The 9948-nt window shown below is 47.7% G+C and overlaps 1 protein-coding gene across 3 annotated transcripts in view; it reads right to left on the reverse strand.

Annotated features, from left to right (window-relative positions):
* Window positions 1–5602, reverse strand: part of LOC119177257 (D-aspartate oxidase) — a 60234-nt gene extending 54632 nt beyond the window's left edge. For 2 of the 3 annotated variants that reach the window (XM_037428699.2, XM_037428698.2), the window contains exon 1: window positions 166–361. The gene's annotated coding sequence lies outside the window, so the exon portion shown is untranslated. Of the gene's footprint in view, window positions 1–165; window positions 362–5592 lie in introns of those variants that run through there. The other variant, XM_075878339.1, reaches the window with a different exon arrangement.
* Between the last annotated feature and the right edge of the window lie 4346 nt (window positions 5603–9948).

Genomic DNA, 9948 nt, shown 5'->3' on the forward strand with positions numbered 1-9948 from the left:
CGTCGTACCTTGTCGACAGGATTCCGCAGAGCGGGAGCACAAAATATCATTTTTGCCAAAGCCAAGGCATGGAATGCATGCGGTGTTATTTAAAAAAAGTCGCCGGCTAGAGCGCACTGCATCGAAGCAGTTCGCTCTTCCGGCAAAGGAAGTGGACGTATTTACCTTATAATAATTCGGCGAGAAGTTTGGAGCATACACAAACAATTATGTAGCTCACTAGCTCTGCCTCTCTACACTCCACCGATACAGCATGGCCACTGCGTTATCGGAAGCCATTCGTATGGTCGAGGGGGCAATGACGATACGTTGATGGTGATGTTCCATACATGGCCTCCGAAATTTTGGGCGCACAGCGCCTGCCACGTGCTCACTTAGAAGTGTGGCAGCTTGGGCTATTTGGTATGGCATGACGATAGTTATAGCGCGAGAACAAAACGACGACAGAGTTAGCGCTCGTGTCCTTCTTGTCTCTTTTTCGTCGTTTTGTTCTCGCGCTATAACTATTGACGTGCTCACTGTCTCGGATGCCATGTTCCATAGCAATTGGTAGGTGTTCTGTGCCATAGCCTTTAGTTTAATCAAAGCTTGTTTAGAGGCCGCTACTGGTCAGTTGCGACATAATGGCGTGTGACATAATGGCGCCATATTTGAACTCAAATGTTTTCGGTCACAAGAGGTGCGGGTCCCTCTTGTCGCAATTCTAGATCTTTCATTACTACTCACAGCTATTACTACAAGCATTGTTACTGAACATCCAAGAGCGAGTCTTCTCGGAGGGTATGTCACAAGGTATTCATCGTATCAAGTCAGCCCACGCTGCCTGTCAGTCGTGGCGTACTTGCTGTGCAAGAATTACTTTACGGTTGCACAACATTCATACATTATAAGGCAGAAAAGACGATTCCGGGTATTTCGCTGCCACACATCTCACGTACTACTCACACTTCCTGGTCACGTAAAGGCGTGTGGCTGTCAGCATTGCATAACACTCTTGACAGCTGAAAGTGGAGAGCACAGTATACTAAAACAAATGGTGTGGTTTACGTGCCAAAGCCAGGGTATGATTATGAAGCACGTCGTAGTGGGAGACTGCGACTAATTCTTTTCCAATAGTTGCTGTCTCTACAGATATGGCTTGGCCACGTTGCGAAAAGATTGTATACATAACTTGCTCGTGACGTCATGGATTCTCTGTGCTGGGTACCTGAAGATGGCGGCCATTATGACTTTTTGACGCATTTGAGAGTACCAGTGCAAGGGACAACAGAGACTCGTTCACCCCTCGCATTCTTTTGTGCTATTCGCGCTTCCTTCTATTCGCCATCCCAGCCGTGTCAAGGGGGAACACACAGAATTGGAAGGGGCACCGGTTTTAATCAGATTTCACCATTTCTTGCTCCGCGTGATCGAGCAAGAAATCGTGTAGCATGTTGACTAGCTGGTACCTGAAGATGGCGACAACAATGACGTCAATGCAAGTTATGTTTCTCTTCTTATAGCCCAGCCCCACCCCCCCACCCCCTCGAAAAAATCAGCAATCACGTTGGCAGCTGTCTTCAACTTATCTGTCTACATACCTCTTATAAGCGATCACGTTGGCAGCTGTCTTCAACTTATCTGTCTACATACCTCTTATAAGCGAATAACTGAGCTCACTTATATCCATAATTGCGAATCACTTTGGTTGGAATTTCATCCAAACTAAATTACTCAATGAGAGACGAATATCTTTGTTTGCTTTTGCAGTTAACCTTGTCCCTCAGTTACAGATTTTTGTTCGGCTGCTGACCCGCTGGTCGCGGGTTCATATCCCGGCTGCGGCGGCTGCATTTCTGATGGAGACGGAAATGTTGTAGGCCCGTGTGCTCAGATTTGGGTGCACGTTAAAGAACCCCAGGTGGTCGAAATTTCCGGATTCCTCCACTACGGCGTCTCTCATAATCATATTGTTACGGTGCATCATCGACAGGAGCAAGCGTGGCACTTTGCGAAGATGAAGAAGGCGCCTGTGTGTTAGGCGCTTGCGCGAGAGGCAACTCAGACATCTTGTTCGGCTGCCGATTCTCGGTGGACGCTATCCTATAAGCCTAGACCTCGCCCCATCACAATATATATATAAATCATCAATCAAACAGATTTTTGTGCTTTACCGAAAAGACCATGACCAAAGTGAAGAACAAGTACGCCAAATTTCGAGCGATATGAACATGAACTTTATATGCTCGTCCTCGAACTCAGTCAGTTATTCATCTTTCTTTAACACTCAATTTTGGCCACGAATGTCCTTGTTAAAGGGAGTATCCTGAAACGGGTTTTGACATTTTGTTACCGCTTAGGTTATAAAATAATCATATAATTCGCACCATAGATAACGCGATGTGCACATTGTATCAAGGCAGTTACGGATATATCTTGTCCTCTTTCACAGTACTGTCTTATCAGTACGCGGAGCCGTGTCTGGCAAGCGGAGGCTAAACAGATGATGGAGTGGTTGAGATATGCTCCGACAGGTGCCGAAGCACTACCAGCCATTTTGTCACTCTATTCTACTGTGCAGCCTGAGATACACTAGTGGAGCAGGTGAGCACACATAGCCCATCTCACATTACGCGCTGACAATCTGCAAACGGCAAGGTGCACGTACGCGGACGAACAATAATCGTTTGAGAACGACCATCGGACCAATTAACGTGGTTGTGCGTGCAGGGGTGCATCAAGTTACAAGCTTAGGCGCGTCGATCCTGACGTTGACGAGAGCCCGACCCTCACTGCACTGAGCGGAAGTGTAGTAGGGAGGGGGTTGCTGCGACCAACGTTCGCCTCCATGAAGAAGAACAGGCCTACGCGCGCCTATAGCCATGTTGTCATGTAACGCTGCTAGGTAGAATGAAAGCGGGACGCTGAAAACTCGTTCGGCTGCGCCACTGAGATCTGTAGCGATTCGCATGTCTGCAGCATGCAAATGATTTGCACTCTGCAACTGATCCTTCGGAGTAGCTTTATGGTCTAATACGTTGTACTAAATCGTCTAAACCATTTCAGGAAAATTCCCCTTAGCCCCACACTCGGGTGGCCAGGTGTAGTTGAAAACTGATATATAATTATTAATCATGTCCCCGCTTCCCTGCCCGTGACCACGTCTGGCTGTTCGACTCCCAGATGCCAATCTAGGAATTGGATTAAAAAGATCTTTCTTGGAAATCGTATTTAAGACCGGATAGTTCTCCATTCTTGTCACCATGCTATCCACAACTAGCCTTCTCACAGCTTTTAACAAAGCTGTTGTCGTACAATCATTCCTTCTTTCAGACACTGAAATCCGAAAAGAAAGTAGGATTATCTAAAAAGTAATGAATTGGGGAGAGACTATATACACTAGAAGCCGCATGAAAACAAACATCTTTACAAAAAGAAGCATCATATTTCAGTGCTCGTGCATAACCTTTGCAAGTCACTTGCTGTTGTGCATAAGAAATGCTAAATGAAAATGTTATGAAGAAAAAAATAACTGAGCTTGTTTTTGACGCAAAGAAAAAAAAAAGCGCCAAGAAGTCAGTTCTTTTTAATAGAAGATAGAATAACGTTGATTACACATACAAAATTACCCACATTGATAAATCTAATTTGAAGCCACTTGTGGATGCTTACGCATCCATCAAAGCACTCATTCCCGAATCATTGCATCTCTTCAAAAACTACCGATAAGCTTGTGTCAGTTTTAACGAATTAAAGATAGTAACGAGTACTAGCTGAACCATTATTTCTGATAATGTTATATAAACCCGTATTGTTTGTCTAAAGTTTTTTTCCTAACAACGCATTTAAAAAGGACGCATTTTTTTTTTCACTCGCAGAGACCTTGCAACACTTTTCGAGCAATCATCGAATGTATTCACTCCAAGAGCTTTTTGCCTCATGAATGAACTGCCGTTAAAAAAAATAAGAGTAGAGTTACGCGGATTTATCTCACGCGTCAAGTGCTTTCTCATTTCTTTCGTGCCCCACCGCGGTGGTCTACTGGCTAAGGTACTCGGTTGCTGACCCACAGGTCGCGGGATCGAATCCCGGATGCCGCGGTTGCATTACCCATGGAGGCGCAAAAGCTGTGTGCCTCCGTGCTCAGATTTTGGTGCACGTTAAAGAACCCCAGATGGTCGAAATTCCTGGAGTCTTCCACTACGGCATCTCTCATAATCATATGGTGGTTTTGGGGCGTTAGACCTCACGTAGAAATCAACATATTAATCTCTGCTTTCGTGCCAGCGAGAGCGCTGAAAGATACGCGGGGAAGGGGGTGACTAGAGGGCAAGAAAATGCGTCATGGCCCTGAGCACTTTCATTTTGAACGCGAGGCTTACCTTCAATGTGATCGCAATCGCACTATGCAGCTAATTAAGGTTAAAACTAGTCAAGAGCAATGGACTTCGGCTAATTCGAACTTTATAAAGCCACCATTTGTAAAGGGAAGAGGGAACGATTGTTAGCTATGTCAACATGAATATGTCAAAACAAATATGTTATATGAATGATTGTTAGAGATGTCAACGTAAATATGTTATCAGCAATTACGTACAAATTCCAAATCCCGACAGAGGCGTTCCGTCGGTGACGTCAAAAAGCGGGCGGTCCGCAGCGGTCGCAAGGACGAGGGAAAGCGAACAGCCAATGAGGGAAATGAAATGGAGGCCTGCGTCATCATTTTGACGTCGGCTTGGGGACCGTATAGCAAAATGAAAAGTGTTGTTAGCTTGTTGAGAAATGTTCAACTATTGTTACTCGTTATTAAAATGTGTTTTCACTAGTTTTCAAACGATGAATAAGAAATACGGCGCAATCCAAACGTATTTTTGTCATTGTTTTAAAATGACGCTAAATTTAGCCGGACGTTTAGTAGTAGCGCTAGGTACAACTTTGTTTCAAGCAGTTTCTCTTCTCATGTCTCCACCACTATTCAATTTGAAACGGCGCAAACTAGTAGGTGTTCTGACAGCTAAACTTTAGAAGCCATTGGCTCAGTCGAGCGTGGTAGTGTACAGACACCGTGTGTACAGGTGTTCTGTGGTGGTTAGAAGGAGAGGTGTCAGCATCGGCATGCCGGAGAGCGAGCGAGAATTCATCCGGATGCGGCGGCGCTGCGGTCGCATTCGAGATGCCCCTCCTCACGCCCGCGCGTGCGTATCAGTCGTATTTCATTGCAACTATTTTACGTTATTCTGCAGATTATAACCAAGTCTACTTGTCACAATTCTGACGGGGTTCTGTAAAGCGTGTATTGGCACTGAAAACTAGTGTTTTCAATTCACTTCTTAGTATATGAGCTCTAGCCCGTCAATCACCAACGGCAAGTCCGAAGTTATCTTCTCATTACTGCACTTCTTTACCGGGAGACAGTCATCGACGCTGGTGTCGCAGTGGAGGATCTTCATATTTTGAATCTCCAGTGGCCTCGCCTCCACAGGCCGCCCACTTCAGTTTCTCGGGTTTGGACTAGGCGAACGATGCCTAGGTGCGTTTGTGAAGGAACGTGAGCTTGGCGAGCGCCAAGGTAGAGGGGATAGGGATCGCGGTTGATGACGACGATGCAGGTCGAAGCTCTGACGTGAGCACAGGGATTCCTCGATATCGGACGGTCTTTCGCCATTTCGCGGACATGGTGCGTTGATGGCAAATCCCCGAAGCTTGACGGTATCGGCAAAGCCGGTACAGATGGCCAGCCTCTCCACAGTGGAAGCACAGGGGCCTACGTTCCGCATCTCGCCATACATCGCTTTTCCGAGTTCTTGTCTCTGTCTCAAAATGTGTGCTGCGAGTTGCCTCTACGTTATTGCGTGGGTTACGTGTTGTTGGTGGGTAAGTACTTGGCGTCTCGATAGGCGCACAGTGGACAGCAGGCCGGCTGAGCACCTCAGAATAAGCTACCGCGCGCCGTGTCGGTGGTGCATCACTCTGCGGCTTCCGTATGGCCTGCCGAATTTCCTCTTGGAAAACGTCTGCAATATACAGCTCCGGTGAAGTAAGTGACTGCAGCTCGCGTAGCTTCGCCCTGACAACCGACCGGACGAGCTCTCGCAGGGTGTCAAGATCATCGACAACGTTTGCCGAGAAGACTCCTGCTGATGTACAGGCTACGTCACGATTGTATTGCCGGGATCTCTGCTGCAGCGTCGTTTCTTTGGTTGTTGCTTCCGGCCGAAACTCAGCAACAGTGCGTGGCGGATTGAGAACGAGTCCCGTGAACAGCTCTTGCTTTACCCCATGCATGCGATGACGCACATTCTTGTCTTCAGTCATGTTGGGATCAGCTCGCTTGAACAGGCGGGACATGTCTTCTATGTACATATAGCGATAGTCTCGTTTGTGTGTTGATTCTGTGCACGAAGAGCTGCTTCTGCCTTTTCCCGGCGATCATTGTTTTCAAACGTACACAGTAGCTGCCACCGGAACTCTTCCCAGGACGTCAGAGATGCGTCGTGGTTTTCGTACCACACTCACGCTGCGTCTTACAAAGAGACGTAGACGTTGCGCAACTTGCCTGCTTCGTTCCATTGGTTTATGTTCGCCACCCTCTCGAAATGATCCAACCAGTCTTCGGCGTCCTCGAACGGGTCACCATAGAACACCTCCGGTATGATGGGTTGGCTGACAATGAGCTGTGACGGTGCAACTTGGCTAGTCTTGGTGGTGGCGTTCCTTGTCTCCGTCACCGATGCCCTTGACACAGAGGGAAGTGGTCCGAATTCTGGTGAATCTCCTCGAATACGACGACTTGTCCGTTGGTGCACCGGTGTAAGCTCCACAGCTTCCGTATGGTCAGGGCTTGGACTTCATTCTCTCGCGGAGTTTAGAATCATCCACCCCGCACCTACACCAGAAAATGTAACAAATGTAGCAGCCTCACAAAAACGATGTTCTATTTACACTGTTTATTAAGAGGGGAACTTGTGCCCAAAGTGAACGACGCACAGCAATTAAGAAGAACCGAAGATCGGCAGTTTTTGCGAGCCTCGGCCTAGAGCACCCTCGTTTTCTTCTTCACTCACGTTGGCTGTTCGGTGGATTCCCGTGCGCATGCAGGGCCGGTTCGTGCATTGCGGCTGGCTTCAACGTTCGTAGTTGTGCCGTCAGCGTTTCTCCCAAGCAACAATTTGTCCTCAGCAAGAGGTCGGTGAGAGGTCTGTGACTGTCTGCGAATTGGTTGGTCCAACATTGGCAACCAACGTAGGGCCGGTCTTGGGGATTGACATTGCCTCACGCTGGCCGACATCAGAACACAACGTAGGCCCAACCGAGTTGGCCGACGAGCCCGAGTGCGTGCCAAACGCGGGTTGACCATGGCCCGACCTTACATAAGCGTCGATTTACTGCCGGCTGCAGGTCAGTTGCCAACGTTCCTTGCCCTGCTTTTTTTGTATTTTGTGCACATGACATTGGCTCACTGCACATGTAAGACGAAATTAAACGTTTACAAAGTATGCACTTGTTAGCGTGTTAGTACGTAACACGCAATAAAAGAAAGACGAACGTAAGCTTCCTCATTTTATATGTTTATTCCACAGTTGCATAAATGCACTATGTTTTCATGCAACATTGATCGCATAGAACAAGTTGCAGCAGGTCTTGTGCAACCTAACTATATATATACAGTCGATGGAGTGGTATATTCCTGCTAAATCAGTTCTCTCTTTCGGCCAATTCTTGTGCTCTTGGACGTCAATACGTATTTGGTGCGCGACGTTTTGCCACCGAGATGTGAGGCTTGTATCGTTCTGTTATTTGCTGGTAAGAGCGGAAAGGACAAACAGAACGATTAATACTTAGAGAAAGGCAGACTATTTGCATGACTAGTTCACAGTCGCATGCGTTTATAAGCTCTATTCGCTAAATTTGGCAAAACAATTTGTGGGTATATACACAAATAAGGAAAAAACTGTACACGCACAATAATTGTCAGAGCGTTGAGATTCTGAAACGTGCCTGAGATTCTGAAAGACACATATTTAGCTATTTTACGTAAACGATCAACGACGACTTATACAACAGCCCGAACCCTTCTGATCACCTGAATCATTCTGATCCGTCATCTAAAAGAGACTACCTGATTGACACATCAGTTGCGCAGATCAAAGCGATTTTTGTCAAGAGAGTCTTCGTAAACGGATACTACCTAGCAGACGCAGTGGAGCAGCACTGCAGCTGCTACGTGGGCCACCGCATTGCATCGCGCCCCTGCGACGTGGGCGTACCGCATTGTGACCTTCTTGGCCTTCTAGCAATGCACCAGGAAATTAAATGTCACGAGTACGTATGAAATCCTCGGTGGCGGGACGCGGCTAGCTCTAGGAACATATCAAAAGAAATGCTGCTCAATGCATGCGCGTCACTTGTATGGCAGTGCTTCAGCAAGCCCTCGGAACGAAATTGCGTTGTCTCCTCCCTAACGAAAAACAAAAAAGTAGGGAAAAAAGCGAAAGGCCCGACGCACGCAGCGAGAGAGAGAGATTGTGGTTACATAAGAGGGAAAAGAAAAGTGAGCCCCGTACTGTCTGCATCAGCATGCGACACCTCAACAGTAGCTCACTAGCGATGGGGGTGAGGAGGGATTAAAAGGATAGGATTAAATGTATAGAGAGATAGAGATAGAGAGAGAGAGATGCGCTAGGACAGTGAGCGACTGAGATAGAAAAGATGGAAACACGGTCACAGGAGTCCGAGCACGGGGCACCACTTGCGAGAGCTCTTGTCGGCGACAGGAGATGGCGTAGGGCTAACCTAGTCGGCCAGAGCTGCACTGTCGTCGGAAATTGCGAGGGCACAACTTGTCGGTACGAAATCCAGCGAGCGAGTGACAGCGACTCCGTGGCTAGCGCATTCCTTTTCTGCTTTCAGGTGTTATCAATAGACAGATTTAGTCACGCGTCCGCAGTAGCCGGGCGCAGCCCGCTATCCATTTGCAATGGTGGTGGTAGTGGTTGGAAGAAGGCGCCTAAATTCTGCAGGGGGAAGCGATTTTAAGCGAAAACGAGAGAAAAGTGAGCCCGTAACTGTCCCTCAGGGGGAGGACACCTCAACAGTAGCTCACGAGGGATGGAGGTAAAGAAGGGATTAAAAGAATAGGATTAAAAGGTAAAGAGGTAGAGAAAGGAAGGAGAGAGAGAGGTGCAGGGACAGCGAACGACAGAAGTAGGGAGAAGACAGGAAAGATGGACACGGTTGCAGGAGTCCGGGGACGGGGCACCACTGGCGAGAGTTTTTGTCGGCGTCAGGAGATGGCGTAGGGCGAGCCCAGTCGGCCAGAGCTACGCTGTCGTCGGAGATCGGCGTCAGGAATTGGCGTAGGGCTAACCAAGTCAGCCAGAGCTGCGCTGTCGTCGTCGATCGCGAGGGCACAACCGGTCGGCACGAAATTCAGCGAGCGAGTCCCCTAATTTTCGCAGCCCAGGAGCACAGCACAACGCTTTTTGGAATCGCGTCCTGCGTCCTTACGCCTGCTGCGGACGCGCAACTAAATCTGTATATTCTTTCCCGGAGACGTGACGCGTGGAGTATTCCAAGGCCGAAACGACGGGACCTCAACTCAAATATGTTATATGAATGATTGTTAGAGATGTCAACGTAAATATGTTATCAGCAATTACGTACAAATTACAAATCCCGACAGAGGCGTTCCGTCAGTGACGTCCAAAAGCGGGCGGTCCGCAGCGGTCGCAAGGACAAGGGAAAGCGAACAGCCAATGAGGGAAATGAAATGGAGGCCTGCGTCATCATTTTGACGTCGGCTTGGGGACCGTATAGCATCAGTTGGACCGTACATCAGTTGGAAGTCAACGCTCTTCGCCTGTGTTTGTTCTGTCCCATTTCTTCTTTTGTTTCATTTGTAACATTTTGTAATATGTTCACACCAACGTACCCAAGCGATAACTCTTTCAAAGAAAAAATAACCTAATA

Source organism: Rhipicephalus microplus, chromosome X, assembly GCF_043290135.1.
Source record: "Rhipicephalus microplus isolate Deutch F79 chromosome X, USDA_Rmic, whole genome shotgun sequence".
Lineage (NCBI taxonomy): Eukaryota > Metazoa > Arthropoda > Arachnida > Ixodida > Ixodidae > Rhipicephalus > Rhipicephalus microplus.